At 33.5% G+C, this 14948-nt stretch overlaps 1 protein-coding gene and 1 pseudogene across 1 annotated transcript in view; one reads left to right on the top strand and one right to left on the bottom strand.

Annotated features, from left to right (window-relative positions):
• DACH1 (dachshund family transcription factor 1) overlaps positions 1 to 14948 on the bottom strand; it is a 392519-nt gene that overhangs the window by 360862 nt on the left and 16709 nt on the right. The window lies entirely within an intron of this gene.
• On the top strand, positions 2953 to 3434 carry LOC111745431 (annotated as a pseudogene).

Raw genomic sequence — 14948 nt, 5'->3', positions numbered from 1 at the left:
TTTGAAGGCTACCAGAAGAGAAAATATTTTGTAGAGGAGAGCCAACATTGATGTAAAAGAATCCCAGAGCATGGGATCCATTAGCACTTGGGCCGAAAAGACTGGGGAGGCTCAACCTCGGGGTGCCTGCACCAAAGGCCCTGGACCTGCTGAATTACGAATTCTATGGTCTACTGGGTATAGATCACTCTCACTCAAACACAGAGCTCTGTTATTTTAAGAGGCACATAAATACTCATACTTTCACACATTTTACTTTGTCTCTATGTTTAGGTGACAAAGACCCAAGGTTTACTTTTTACATGTGAGAAGAAAGCAAATGTAAACTAAATTTTATTTTTAAATGTCCATAATTTGTATATACTATCACTTTAAATATAAATCAAGTGGAATAGCAATATTGACAGACTCAAACTATGATCCAAACTTATCAGGTAACATCATGATTTTTCTTTTACAGTGGCCAAATTTCAGGAGGGGCTGATGGTGTTGAACTTAACTAGATCTGAACTTGTATGAATATTACCATCCGGAGACCACATCAGTGCTGGAAGTTGGCAACAGAGCTTGTGGGCTTCACAAGCTTTTGAGCCTTTGAGATTTATAAGACCATTTAGTCATCTAAATTTGTGTAATATAGAGCAGTAGGAGATTCTATCTGAAGACCTTCGATAGCGTCATGCTATTTTGTCTAGGTATGGTTTTCAGAATCTATTTTAATAAGAAACTATTTTAATAGTAATTATATTAGATACAATACATTGTAATCCTTATTCTTGTTACAAAGCTACCATAGATCAGTAAAACTTAGATTAATTTTCCCAACTAGCACATGATATTTAAAATCAGGTAGATCCTAGCTAGAGTTAGAACTAACTGGTCCTCATCATTTTATTCATCATTATGAGCTATTTTGAAATGATGAGAAAATGTTTAACCTTACAAAAGTATGGACATATTGGTAGCCATAACAAATAAGTGTTCCTTTGTTTCCAGAAGCAATCTACCATTTACCTTCTCCAAGGCCTCTTTTAATAAAACGGACCAAAAAAAAAAAAATCGATTAAAATAGTGAAATGCCCCTTAGGATAAAGTTAGTTCAGAAGTCAGTGCATTTCTCAATAATCTCTTTATCTTCTGCTGAAGTAATACACATTTGTGCCATGTTTTTAAGTACTATATTTTTCATAATGAGGCTGTTTAAAACGGAGCACTGAAAAGAGAACGGGTGCTGATACAGCAAGTGTTACGATATAAAACCGGGGTTATGATCGAAGCACACACCAGAAATGGAAAACGCGATTAGAGGCAAAACGGATGATGTGAAGTTCTCACATAACAAGCCAGTGAAGTAAACCAGCCTCAGAGATCCTGAATATCCACCTCATCTCTACTGTGTAGAGCTATTGTGCCCAAGAGCACTTCTAAAAATACTATAATGGGACATCATTTCTGGAATCGCTACCTATATAACAGAAAGTAGTCCCAAGAATAAAGTCAGAACTTGAAGAATTCAGCAAATAATTCCACACTTTTTTACACCTCTGTTACCTCACTACACTTCCCTCTAGCCTGTGTTTGACCCATTCTCTCACTTAATGAAAGGTGTAGCCATCTTAGCATTTCAGTGACACAGGATTTTCTGATGCACCATTAGAGTTGGTTTAGTTTTTCACATTTCAAAAATTGTGACTCTAATATGGTACCAAAGATAATATTCACTTGAGATCATAGAAATAATGCACACATTCTTGATCTGAGAACGCGAGAAGCAGCGTAATTTTTGGAAGCTAAGTAAATGCCGAAGTATTTGTTAGCATTCTGAAAATGCTGGCATCGTGTCTTTACCTCTGCTTTTTCTGCTCCTCCCTTTTCCCATCGCTTTCTTCACTCAGTGGTTGTCCATGCACAGAAAAGGAATTTAACGCTGAGGCTCTGCCTAGGAATTGGCTGGTCAGACACAGCTCGAGAAGACAGAAAAAAAGCAAGCCTGACAAAATTTTCCTGTTTTTCTCTACCAAATTTCATGACTCTTCCAACGTATTTGCTGATGAAGACTATGGCAAAAACTTTGGATGGCTCATATAGTAAGACCAAAATCAACCAAAGGCAGGTATTTGAAATCAGTAACTACCAGTCTATTTGAAAAATAAACTGGCCTATACACTTTCGTGAATGAGATACCTTACTCTTGCCAAGGAAAATGAAGTCTTTGTTTACTGAGAAGTACAGAACTACAAGACATGGAGCAAAAAGACTTAAAGAAGTAAACGGAAAAAAAAATGTGTTAAGAAGTCTGAATTAAAGTGAGCTTTGAATCAATTTTATAACCACTGGCATTATGAGAAACTCCATAACCCTTACTAAAATGAAAATTAAAATAAACAAGGGTAAGAATTCTGCTCTGCTGGCCTGCCTCCAAGTAAGGTAATTTGGTTTTGTCTACTCTAATCATCCTTGAGGTAACAATTATCTGATACTTTTTTCAAACTACTCATGCCTATACTACTGACCAGAACCTCTATGTATTGGTGAAAAAAGCTGCCCTATATCTCAATGACTTTATATCTTGTTTGCTCGAGACAATCTTAGTTGTCACCTGTTGTCCCAACATGATTACTTACACCACTTCTGTTTATTCTCAAGAGTGTTCCAATCTGGCCAATAAATTTTATGGTTGCCCTACCTACGCCACTCCAGGAATGATGGGAGAGGTGATTGAAGTCAGTCTTTTAGTAAAGAAAACATCACAATAAAGTTTACATTAAACCATAACAGACAGGCTTTTTAATACTCTGCTGCAAATGTTCTCCGACCTATAAAAATCACCTAGACCTAGACTTCCATCTGGATACCAGCTCCTCACTGCCCTCTGTGCGTGGCGGGCTAGCGTTGGGCCCAGGGACAGCGGAGCAGGTCAGCTGGTCCAAGAGTCACGGTTGCGCACTTGAGATGAGAATCGGGAGGAGGAAGAAACAGCAAGGATCGGTTCAGAAAAAAAATTTCAGGGAAAAAAATCTCATCGTGGCAAATATCCACCAGGAAAATGAAGAAGTGCAGCAGCACGTGCAGAATGGAGGGAAAGACCATCCTTTGGGAGGAGGAAAAGGCCACAAGCCAGCAGGAAATAAAGAGACAGGGACAGGCTTGCTGACTTGCGCCTAGCTTTGGATGGGACACACGCAGCGTGAGAATCAATGATGGGATGGGTGGAGATGGTGATGATATGGAAATGTTCATGGAGGAGATGAGAGAGATCAGGAGGAAGAAATCTTAGGGAGCAGCAGTCGAATTATCCACGTATCCTTATGGAGGAGCTCTCTGATCACCGGGACCTTCATAATGAATTTTGCCTTATTCCTTGGCTCCTGCCATTTTTCATGAGATTAATACTGGTTCCCAATTGTTGTTTTCTTGTTTCTTGCATTTCCTGATATACCTTTACTGATCTGTTTGCTGTGAATCTTATGTAATTTCCATGTGTCAGGTGGGTTCTGTATGACCAGCTTCTAATTGGAGATTGCATGCTGGGCCCATAATTGGAGATGGCCTTGGAAACTAGTCTTAAGTTTCTGTCAATAGTAGTTTCACCCATTTGGATGGAAATAAAGCAATTTAAAATCAAAAAAAAAAAAAAAAAGTCACCTCGACCTGGATATTGGGGACCTTTATAGCTCTTCACACAGAATAGAAATCATTGCAGTCTATTTACCAACGTGAGAAGTTAAAACATTTCTATAAAAGTCCAAATAAGGGCAGAATCCTTGAAAATAAAGTTTATCTTAGGTACTCAGCTTGGGGTATTGGCAATAGCCTTACCTTGTCGTGGTCAGGAATTGCCTCATAAAAAAGTATATCTAAAGTATTCCAAATCACACATTTTATTCTTTTGAATATATAGAAAAATAATCTACCATTATAGAAAATTCTCAAAACTCAGTAATTTCTCTTTGGAAAGAAAGCTGCATTTGATTGGCTTTGAAAAAGTCTACATTTTCAAAACATAAGATTAAACTATTAAATAAAAAATTAATCTTTAATATTTATTGAGTCCTTATTATGTCAGTCACTGTGCTAAGTGCCTAATATGTATGATTTTATTTAATATAAGACAAGTATTATCATCCTACTTTTAGAAGTGAGTAAGCTGAAGCTCATAGACTTTAAAGAACTTGCCAAAGATCACAGAGCCAGCAAGTGATAGAGACAAAATTTTAAAAAACTAGTTTTTATCTGTAGCATAATATGCTCTTGTACCTCAGAACTGCAAATAAATTTTTAATCTTTCCCTACTTGTATATAATGAAAAAAGCCTTATTATTGCACTTCCTCTGACCCACACTTCCCTCCTTTACAAAGCTGGAAATAAAAGCCACAGAAAATGCAGAGAAATAAGCTCTGTTAAAATGCCTTTGAGCCCTTCACATCTCCTTCAAATATTGACTCAAATGTCATTTTCTCAATGAGGCCTACCCTGAACCACTTTATTTAAGATTTCAACAGTCCCACTACCCACACACCAAAATTCCCTCACCTAGATCTACTTTTTATAACCTTAAAACTATGTCGTTTGCTTATTTATTATATTTATTATTTTTTCTCTCTCTGTTCACCCCCAACCATGACCACTTGAATATAATCCCCACAAAGGCAGAATTTTTGTCTGTTACATTCACAAGTATATTCAAAGCACCTAGAAGAATGCCTGCCAGCTATTATATGTGTAACAAATATACATTGAATAGATAGAGAAAAGGTAGTTTTCCATCACTTTATGCACATATACACATGCACACATACATTATTTTGAATTCTGTTGAGCAACAAAAGGAAAGTATTAATAATGTGAAAATGGAGAGATTAAAGACAAAATGAATGTGCGCCATTCTCTAGTAGAAATTTTAAAGTAATTTTTACTAAATATACTCCCTCATTTGGAATTTATTTTAAAATAATTCTCTATGTATTCAGTAATTTCACACATAAGAAAATACATAAATGCTTTTTTCTTGAATGCTTTTAGGTAGACTTATGAAACAGCTATTGTATTTCACCAGCTATAGTGATAAAGATATATTTATACACGTTTAAAGAAGATATTATTTATCCAGTTGTAAAGGGGCATTTCTAAAACATATTTTTAACATTTTGCTGTTAAGTGGTGAGAATATGACAAACAACTGAGCTGGAAATTTGAGTAATTACTCTTCCCAGTTATCACTGCTCTCTCCCAGGTAAGTACAAAGTCTAGATGGTCAATACTGGTAAATGAACAAATCACGCAAACAGAAAAAAAGTTAACACTACCTATATTCCCTCTCCAACCATGTCAATAGTAACCATATTAGAGGAAAGGAATGATGGCAGGCAAGACAGACGTGCCAGTATGAAAAGTCTAAGGGGTGCCTGGCTACAAAAAGCTAGAAGACCTTAAACTTTAAACCCATGATTATATTGTATTTATTCAGCATACACAGAAACAATAGAAATATAAACTCAAAAACTAAATACACACTGGCAGATTCTTACTGAGTAGGATAATTTCTGTTGATAGGGAATTAGTAAGCATTTTAAAGTCTGCATGCGGAATTTTGTTTTTTAATATATAACTTTTTGCTTTATTGAGGAGTCACATTAATGGAGGAATCCTAGCAAAAAGTTCAGTGAGAACAACGTATTATTCCTTAATTGATGTGACTGTAATAACTCTCTAAGTTGTTTTTTATTATAATTATGTTCTCTTATTTTAAAAAGACATTTTGTGCATACAAAAGCTCACTAATTTAGTGAAGAAAACAATCTTTCTCTTATATAGATTCTAAGAATTAGATTAGATATATAAGATTAGAGAAATTCATTGAAACACTCATGTCACCAAAACAAAAGTGCATTATTGTTTATAAGCCATCTGGTAAGAGAATGTTGAGTTAAAAAGAAATTCTGAAGCAGTTTTAATTTGTTAATGTTGAGATCGACTTACATTAGATCAATCTCTTACTTTTTTGAACTGTATCGTGATATTAATTTGCTTTGCTAACAATCGCTAATGTCGATTTTAACACTTGTCCCACCTTCCAGCATTAAATTAAATCACCAAGAATCAGCCTGTAGATTCACCGAATCTGTCATGGCCTTCCATGGAGCCTACTTTTGGGGTTTGCAGCAGTTTTCCTACTAAAAGGTCAGCTGAGAGCTTAAGGTGAATCTTGTTAACAACTTTCGTTTTTAATCAATGGTATTTTTCAAATTCTGGTACAAAATGTTCTCATCTTTTGACACTAGTTATTATCATAAGCTTAGAATCAAATACAATAAAGGTATTTCTTAGAGTCATAATCATGACTCAGCAGCATAGAAAGACCTGCTTTCTGCAAGTCTCTATCTTTGACTTCCATTTAAGTTTGAATAATTCATAATGAAAAAACAATATTTGACCTCTGTAAATTAAGAATATTTTTTCTTATAAAAGTTGATACATAGTTTTCAAAAAGTTATTTGAAACTAGAAGACACAAAAGCAGTTTTTTTAATATAACAGAGAAATTATTAAAATATCACCAATTTGTAAAGGAATTATCAAATCTTCCTGAAAATCCCATTTATTATTTTATGACCACATCCCACAGCTTCTAACTCTCAAAACTTCTTCAAAAGTTCACACCAAAATATCTGGCTCCTGTCCTAATTTTTTCTTTGAATCCCAGATACATGTTTCTGACATCAGCTGAATAACTCACAAGCATCTCAAACTCAAAGCCTCCAAAATGGAATTACTCATATTCACCAGACCTTCTCTTCATGGTCTTATGACGGACAACACTGTTCATCAAGCAGTAGAGAATTACTCTCAACTCACTTTTCTTGCCCCAAATATCACACTAAGCCCTTTATATTTTAATATCTTTTCCATCTTTTTTCCTTCCTCAATCCCCACTACTGTTGCCTTAAACTAAAGCCTTAATTATTTCAAACCAGATTATTGAAATAACCTCTAGTTTAAAATGCTACTATCTCTTCCATATGAGGGTCACAGAGTCACCTACCCAAAACACAAATCTGACTGTATCATTCCTCCAATTAGGACTCTTTCAATAGAAAAATATCTTCGAATGGTTTTTCATCATCTACCATGTAATGCTCAAGTTCTTTAATCATATCACATAAGGCCTTTCCTGAATTTGCCAGTGTCTAACTTTGCAGCCCAATTTCCTACCTCTGATTAACAGATATATTACAATATATATCCAGGCCAACCTGCAATCCTTGAAAAAGAGCATGGGCCTTTTTTTTTTTTTCATTAGCAATCTAGGCATTTGCACACTTATGTGTGTTGATTTTGCTTTAATTTCAGAAGTCTTAAATTCATTAATTTTCTAATACTACAAAATTAGGATAAAACATAATGAAAGATGCAAAATGAATAAAAAGAGAAGTGATAAAATAAAGACAGAACAAGGGAATAAAATGTAAAAAGAACACAGTAACATTCTAAAGGCCACACCAATATCTGAACAGATAAATTGGATTTTAATTTTTTTCGTGTTCATGTTTTTAAGCTTGGTTTCAAGAAAGATGTGATTTATGGACTTGGAGTAAGAGTTTATTGCTTTTCTTTCTGTCTTAAAAAGATAAAGAGGATGTGTAAAATTAAGGGAGGACTCGAAAAAATTCTTAGCCTAACTAGATTATGGTGGCACAGTTGTTCTACAAGCCCAAGGAAGCATTTTACAGTATATTAGAAGGTTATAAGGGTAATATTCATAGAAGGTCTTCATTTTCCAAATAGTTATAATATTTCCAGAGACACAAAATATGTGAATGCCATGAAATAACAAGATTTTAACTAGAAAAAGTCTGTAAATACTGAACCATTTTATGTGTTTGTTATCTTCTAAACCTGCTTTTTATATGCTGTACTATTTTCCTCCTAGATTTCTGGCAGCATTAATATAATAATTTTATATTTATATGTATGGTACAGCAACTCAAAATAGAACTTTAAAAACGTAACTCTACCTGTTTTCTAAAGAGGAAGCAATTCCTCATTTGATTTTATCTCTAGCAAAGCCCAAAAGTTTAAGCTCTTGGTCAACACATGGGTATGTCCATTTTTCTTTTTCCAATGGAAGGATGCTTGAATAGAAGTGCTTCTCACCATGAACAAACTGCGAAATGCAAGTGAAAATTAAATTTAGTTACAGCCGCCAGCCTCAAGTCTGCTTTTGATGGTGTTTGTCTCACTTAAACAAACACATCTGTTTGTGACATTGGAGTCAAACAAGTATTGCTATTGAACAGGACTGGGCTGTCTAGGAATAGGAAAACCAATCTGTAGTTTTCTGAGGTCACTTTAGTACTGGTGGCAGGAAGCTAGACACCGTGACTGCTCTGCTGATTGACTAAACACTAATTCTTGACTTCTCTTTCCCAAATACGACCTGGAAAACAGGGAAAAGGAAAGTGGAAGAGGACATTTCCTAGATTCCTACTCACCTTTATGTAGTTTATGATCTCTACATCATTGACTTTTTCAATCTCCTTTCCTTAAATTCTCATCTCATTGGTTAGATGTTAGGCTTTCCGGCTGGCCAGTGAGAAAATGGAAGCTTGGATAGGTTTGTGCAAGTCTCCTGAGGATAAGAGTCCAGTGTAGTAGTCGAGTGTCATTTGGAGCTGGAATCTCTGGGGTAAGCTCCTCATTTACCTTCTTTGCCTATAATTGTGTGATCTATCACCTGTAATGGGTGATTTATTTAACTTTGTAACTCAGTACTCTTCTTTGTAAAATAAAGATGGAACCATTGTGAAGATTAAATGAGATAAGAAATGTACTCAAGTATATTGTACATACTGTAAGAATACAAAAAATTAATGCTGATAAAAGAATAGGTAAAACCTATTCCGTAGGACAAATTTTATAATGGACACTGATAGTTAAGTATAAGGTGAGGAGTGGAGAAAGCATGAATTCCAAGGAGAGTTGAAAATAAGATGGTAAAGACTTGAAGGATTATGGGGAGTTGTTAGTGGCGATGAGAAAACAACAACGACGACAACAACAATAACAACAACAACAACAACAGTAGACACTTAAGACCTCACTTAATAGTCAAAGTTAAATTTTAAAAAATTTCTCCTATAATTTCCTCACCAAAACTAATAACAAGCTAAAAAATGATTTTCCAATCAATAGGTATCTATCTATTCTTCTGTCTTGTTGAAGATTTATAGGTTTCTAGTTGGAGCGTTGGCTAACAAATCAGTGCTCAGGTGAAATATAGCTAATTTATAGGGAATCTCAATTTTCAATAACATTTCACAATTAGTGGACTAGAAGTGCTTCTACCATTACAATACTAAAAGCCCTGCGCTATGAAAAATAAGTATGGCTTCTTTTTTACTGCCATATATCCTGAAAGTGATTTAAAGTATAGTAATGATGCTTCTATAACTCTATTTTTAAAAAGACAACAGCACTCTAAATTCCAAATTTGTCACACTACAATGAAATTTATTTTTCCTCAAGAAGCTTTGCTTGTTTATTAGACACATACAAGTGAAGATAAAAGTTCAGGTCAAATACTACATACCAAGACCCAATGCAGTGCTCATTGATGCAGTAGTATATTAAAGTGAAGAAAAAGTGCATGGATCATACATTGTATTAAAGTTATTTAGAAAGATAGGTTTATTGTGAAGATTATAGTAAGCTTTGTCCATTGCTCAAGCCTGGTGCATTTATTTCTTACAAACATTTAAATGAGCATACTATTTGCAAAGCAGTGCAACTGTTGCCCTAGGGAAGTCATAAATGCAAAGAATCAAATTTTGTGGGAAAAAGCCAGATCTTTAAGACAGAGGTCTCTAGAGGAATTGAAAACGACTCTGCTTCCTTTAGTGCATCTTTGTCTTTCCTGAAGAGATCCTCACCCAAACCCTAGCACTGAAACTTATAAAGGAAGAAATAAGGTTTTGAGACTCCCAAGAGCATAAACTAATAGAATTCAAAGCTAATTGATTATACTTTGAGGTTTTCTAAGAATTTCATTTCACATAATATTGTAAGTTCAAAATGACATAGGTTGTGAGTAAATAGTTCAAATCATATTGGATGAGCAACCAAGGCAAGGGTAGGAGGGTAGCAATGGAAAAACACTGTAATTCATCCATCTATATGTTCAATTATGAATCGGCACTTTTTCAACATATAGTTGACGTACTTCAGCAAACCACCATTTAAAATACAAGAATTATTGCTCAATATTATATATTAATTCCATACTTTCCCTCCTGAAATTAATAAGAAATGACAGCCTTTTGTTTCTGATTTATGCAATATAGCACTATTGTAAGCCTTTGATGAGACACTAAGCATTAACAGAAAAACCTAAATATTTTGCTCAACCACAGTTAACTCCTTACCTTAATTGTAGACATCCTGGAACAAGAGTCCCATCGCTTTTCCCACATAATAATTACCTGGTGAAAAAAACATTATTTCCCACACTCGATTAAAGTAAACAAACAAAAATGAGCAAAGTGATGCACCTGCCCAACCAAGGCACTTGCAAGTCATAGGCATGTGCCAATCTGAAAAATAACAACTTCTTCCTATGGTATCTGAGGATGACAAAATATCAAAGTACCTGTTCTGCTGTGAAGAAAAGAAAAAGAAAAGATCTAAAGACGTAAGAAGGAATGGCAAGCTACCTGGATGGAAGAAGGTATCCAGGTGAGTAATTGAGATGAGATGATGAATCTAATTTCAAAGAACAACATGTGAAGGAAAACAGATCCCACCTAGAACTTTCCATGGCTACTTCTCAGTATAAAAACTGGGAAGTCTTTGTTGCAAACTTTGTCATAAGAGGCTTTATCTAGCATACAAATAATGTTTAAATCCCAATTACATGCCCAGATAAATGGTTCTTAAGCTTTTAAAAATAACCTATTTATATCCGCAAAGAACGATAACCTCTCAGTAATAGGAGTGGCCAGCTATTACAATAGTATTGAAGTGGAAATGTAAAACAGACATGGAGGGTGAATTAGAACCTGTCAGGAAAGGGCTGAAATTACAATAGATTATGCCTAGTTAGTCTTATATATTACTTTCTCCCCATCAATAGCCATTGATCTAAAAGCATGAATATTTAATAATTATCACTACAATTATTTCAAACTTTATCTTATGAGCAAAATTTGACCTTATTTATATGGTTTTTTGTGTGGTAGAAGTTCCTTTGATGATGATAAACTAAAAATTTTAAAAAATATATATTCTGTAACAAGATTTAAGGAATAAAAAAGGAGTAAAAAATATACTTTTTAACTTAGTTGAGCATACAATAGGCTTCTATAACAGTTAAAGAGACAATGAAAATTAACCTACAGTGCTAATGGATATAAAACTTAATGTCACATGTATTTCTTATAAATTACAACTAGCTCGCTCTATATCTTTAATGTAAAAAAGTTTTGGAAAATCTTGGAACTATAAACAGTTTTGAATTTTTCCATAAAACTACTACATTGCTGTAGATACACAGAATCTATCTTAAATATTTTTAAGAAATTTGTATTATTATTATTTCAAAATAATTTATAATCTTCGAACTACAATCTAGATTGGAGTCATTAGTTAAATACTCTGAATGGGAAAATGTAAGAAATAAAAGTTGTAGAATGAGATTTCTTGGGTTCTATTTCCTCTAGTTTTGTGTACCAGTTGTGTAACCATGGGCAAGTTAATTAACTGCTCTGATTTTCAGTGCTCTTATCTTTCTTTAAAAGCAGGTAGAATCTACCTCTTATGGCTATTACAGGGAGTTAAAGATATAACATATCAAAAACACTTATCTATAACAACTAAAAATCACTAATATTAGTAGCTATAATTCTTATTATCACTGGTGATGTTTTCAAATGTAAATATATATACTCTTACTTTTGGTATGGTCACTCAATTTAAATTGTTTGGTAATTCAAAATTATACATTTATTTACTTTTCATAATTAATCTGATAGATAAACCTAAATTAATAATAATTTTAAAAATATAAAATCTCAATCTTCTAAAATTATGTGTGTATGAACATACATAAAGTTTAAAAATTTGTGCCTAAACACTTCAAAAACATGGGATAAGTTCAGGAAATAAAGACACCTTATATTATATGTAAGCACTAATATTAAATATATTTTTATTTTATTTTTTTCTTTTAGGTATTTAAAAAATCTAAAACATATGTATTTCTATCATGTTTTAATTTCTTGGTCATAAATAAAATGCTCTAAAAATAAGACTCTCATAAGAATATTTTAATATAATTCAATAATATACCAACAAAATTTTTATAAGGAGTCAGTTATAAGGAATGCCTACTTTGTGCCAGAAAGCACCTGATAGTTTTAACAAGAATAAATACAAGATAATACTCCATAATAATCCCAGGGAGATAATTATTAGTCACCAGAAATTAAATTCATTGAAGTTTTAAAATCAATTGATGAGTTCAAGAAATAGCCAGACCATCTTGTATCACCTAGCATCTCAACAGCTACATTTAAAACAATTAACAGCAGATCACGAATATTTCAAAATTTTAGATCCATCAAGGAAAATGCAGCAAAAGAAATCCACCTGGATTTCCCCTCCTGGTGAATTTCAGACATGAGATGCTTTTATAGACAAATGCCAAGGAGAAAATCAATCAGATCCAATTTCAACAACCTACTAAATTTCACAACATAACAAGGAAGAAACAATGTGTGTTTCATAATTTACAAAAATGTCAAGACATTGTCATAAATCTACAGACAATGGCAGAACAATCGTACTCTAAAATAGAGAACATTATATTATATTGATGAGTTCACAAAATATTGGCAGACACCAAATCTTATGTTAAGATGCTTGAATGCCTATCCTAAATTTATTTTCAAAACAGGAGACTAAAGAAAATAATCATTTTGGAGATTTTGAGATGTTTACTAGGGAATAATTATAAATTGTGTATTAGTTTAAGAAGATCTTTAAAGATTTAACCATAATAGAATGTTCTAGTCAACTTAAGAGGAAATAAAAAATTCAATAATACCTCATTTAAACTTCTATACAATCTCATGCTTTCATTGAGAATTGAATCGCAGTTAGTTCAGTTCAATCTCATGCTTTCATTGAGAATTGAATCGCAGTTAGTTCAGACCTTGAAGGTCTCCCCAAAATAAAATAAGTATTTCCTTTCCATATGCTGTGGCTATAAGTTATTTGTAAGATTTTTGAAAAGTAATACCAATAAAATTTAATAAATATTATCTTTACAAAAGATATAATTTTGCAGAATTCACAAATTCTTTTAATTGTTATGATCTCACTGTTATCTCCTTAGAAAGAGGAGTAAAAGCTGATAGCAAGAACCAAAATAGATTTTCTTTATGTTTTTGGAAGCTGTCCTGGTAAAAGGATTTTAAAAACTTAACTGAGTGAGAACATAAGATCTAGTCTCTTAGCAGCTTTGAAGTATATAAATGTACACCTTAAACTTACATAACATTATATGTAGGTTTCATCTCAATTTTCAAAAGTAACTAAGAATTCTAAACAGATAACAATTCTTGAAAAGCACCTTACTATTTGTGAAGGGCTTTCGAGTAACTATTATCACATTCCTATCTTCACAACCTTCTTTTTAAATAAATAGAGAAGTTATCTTCATTAGCTCCACTTTACATTGGAAAATATGGACGTTCCAGATGACTAATCCATCATCTTCCATCTAGTAATTAATACAGTCAGAACTTGAAATCGAGTTTCCTGATTGTTCTCATGACTCCAAGTTGTCTATAGATTAGCAAACCGCAAATCTACAGAAACTGTGGTAATGAAATACTTCTCTTGGATAGTCATGACAATTTTTTCTGAAATAACATAACAATATTTTTGTGGGGAACAATTTCCCAAAATTATACTTGTAAATAAAGTTTTCAAAACTGAGGGTTTTTTTATATGTATTGAGAATTAAATTTTCTTACTAATCTAACAAAAGTGAACTAGAGGAGACAAAAATATATCGGTTGACTTGACACAGTCACAACTGTTTTACTCATCACAGCCCAGTCTCTGAGATCTGAAAACAGTCATTTCAACATTTGACAGCATATTAACAATCTCAATATTGTAGACTCCTGTTCAGTTTGCTATGGGCAAGAGACCATGCCTTTAAACAAGCTGGTGGATCGATTGGTCTTTGGTAGAATCTTAGTTTAAGACTCTTTAAGGCACTGATTTATGCACAATTGATCTGATCAGCCATGCAGTCAATGTGATTTATTAGCTAAGATGGCCAAAACCCTTTTTTCTCCTTTTTCATGCAGTAGTAATTCACCTCATTAGAGGTGGAATCATTATAGGAAGCTACTGAGAAATAAGAAGTTGAACCTGCTGACCTGACTCCTTATTTCTCCCAATCTGTGGATCTACCAAACAGTAATAGCTGGACACTAAGACCAGAGGTGCTGTGCACACATGCAGAAGCCAATGGATTCACACTGTGGCTAGAGAGAGATAGGGTAGATTAACAGGGATTCTAATATTCCTCCACTCTGAAACATTTCTAGACAGCAAGCTCATTCATTTAGCTTCATGAGAAACTCATTCGTTTAGTTTCTAGTATGTATTTCTTTTTTTTTTATTTAACCACAGAAAGACAAATGACTTGTATTACTTTGTAATTATGGTGTTTAACTAAACATAAGACCAATAATGTGTGTAACAATGGTTGGCAACCTACAGTGTACATGTGGACTCATGCACTCACACTCTCACGCACTCACACTTCCAATGTTACACAAAATCCAATTCTGAATAACCCAAACAATTTACCAACGGGCAAAACAGACATTTGAATTTGCTTTTATTTTCTATAATATTTTGGGGGGAAACATCTA

The sequence above is a fragment of the Pteropus vampyrus genome, unplaced genomic scaffold (assembly GCF_000151845.1).
Source record: "Pteropus vampyrus isolate Shadow unplaced genomic scaffold, Pvam_2.0 Scaffold155, whole genome shotgun sequence".
Taxonomy (NCBI): Eukaryota; Metazoa; Chordata; class Mammalia; order Chiroptera; family Pteropodidae; genus Pteropus; species Pteropus vampyrus.
The sequence above is the reverse complement of the archived record's forward strand: the minus strand, read 5'-3'. Positions and strand labels throughout refer to the sequence as shown.